The sequence below is a fragment of the Leucoraja erinacea genome, chromosome 8 (assembly GCF_028641065.1).
Source record: "Leucoraja erinacea ecotype New England chromosome 8, Leri_hhj_1, whole genome shotgun sequence".
In the NCBI taxonomy this organism is placed as follows: Eukaryota; Metazoa; Chordata; class Chondrichthyes; order Rajiformes; family Rajidae; genus Leucoraja; species Leucoraja erinaceus.
In genome coordinates, this window is record NC_073384.1 from 347584 (window position 1) to 349439 (window position 1856).

The following is a 1856-nucleotide window of genomic DNA, read 5'->3' on the forward strand; positions in this document are numbered from 1 at the left end:
CACACACACCCACACACACACACACACACACACACACACACACACACACACACACACACACACACACACACACACACACACACACACACACATACACACCCACACACACACACACACATACACAATTATATCTCAACGTTACCAAATTCCCAGCAACACTTTTGATTCAAGATCCAAAGGCCGGTGTGGACTGGGAGAGAGAGCTTGCATCTGTCCGCCGCTTCCTGTACGCGATGATGTTTAACAACACGAGGAAAATAGTAGTTACTAAAACACAGAAAGTGCTGGAGAAACGTAGCGGGAACAGGCAGCATCTGTGGACAGGTGACGTTTGGGATTTAGTGTAGCTTTCGTTTAGCTTGGTTTAGATAAGAGATACAGCGCGGAAAATACACACACTGATATTATCCTCCACTGGGGACAATTCACATCAAAGCCGATCAACCTACAATTGACAATAGGTGCAGGAGTGGAGGCCATTTGGCCCTTCGAGCCAGCACCGCCATTCAATGTGATCATGGCTGATCATCCACAATCAGTACCCCGTTCCTGCCTTCTCCCCATATCCCCTGACTCCGCTATTTTTAAGAGCCCTATCTAGCTCTCTCTTGAAAGTATCCAGAGAACCGGCCTCCACCGCCCTCTGAGGCAGAGAATTCCACAGACTCACAACTCTCTGTGAGAAAAAGTGTTTCCTCATCTCTGTTCTAAATGGCTTACCCCTTATTCTTAAACTGTGGCCCTTGGTTCTGGACTCCCCCAACATCGGGAACATGTTTCCTGCGCTTTATATTTGTAACCAGCACGTCTTTGGGGTGTGGGAGGAAACCGGAGCACCCGGAGAAAACCCACGCAGGTCACGGGAAGAACGTGCAAACTCCGTACAGACAGCGCCCCACTACACCCTCACATCAGTCTGAAGAAGGGTCTCGACCCGAAACGTCGCCTATTTCCTTCGCTCCATAGATGCTGCCTCACCCGCTGAGTTTCTCCAGCGTTTTTTGTCTACCTTCGATTTTTCCAGCATCTGCAGTTCCTTCTTAAACAAGTCGTAGACGGGATGGGACCCGGGTCTCCGGCGCTGTGAGGCAGCAACTCTACCGCTGCGCCACCGTGAGCCCATCATCCCCATAGCGTTTTCTAGCATGTAATAAACCCAGCCCTGCTGTGTGGGACCAGCGCAGAGTGCTGGAGTAACTCAGCGGGTCAGGCAGCATCTGTGGAGAACGTGGATAGGTGACGTTTCACAGAGTGCTGGAGTAACTCAGCGGGTCAGGCAGCATCTGTGGAGAACATGGATAGGTGACGTTTCACAGAGTGCTGGAGTAACTCAGCGGGTCAGGCAGCATCTGTGGAGAACATGGATAGGTGACGTTTCACAGAGTGCTGGAGTAACTCAGCGGGTCAGGCAGCATCTGTGGAGAACATGGATAGGTGACGTTTCACAGAGTGCTGGAGTAACTCAGCGGGTCAGGCAGCATCTGTGGAGAACATGGATAGGTGACGTTTCACAGAGTGCTGGAGTAACTCAGCGGGTCAGGCAGCATCTGCGGAGAACATGGATAGGTGACGTTTCACAGAGTGCTGGAGTATCTCAGAGGGTGCAGCAGCATCTATGGAGCTAAGGAAATAGGCAACGTTTCGGGCCAAAACCCTTCCGGGTTTCGGCCCGAAACGTTGCCTATTTCCTTCGCTCCATAGATGCTGCTGCACCATAACTCAGCGGGTCAGGCAGCATCTGTGGAGAACATGGATAGGTGACGCTTTCACAAAGTGCTGGAGTAACTCAGCGGGTCAGGCAGCATCTGTGGAGAGAAGGACTTATTTCCCTCTCACCAGACTTTCAGTCTGAAGAA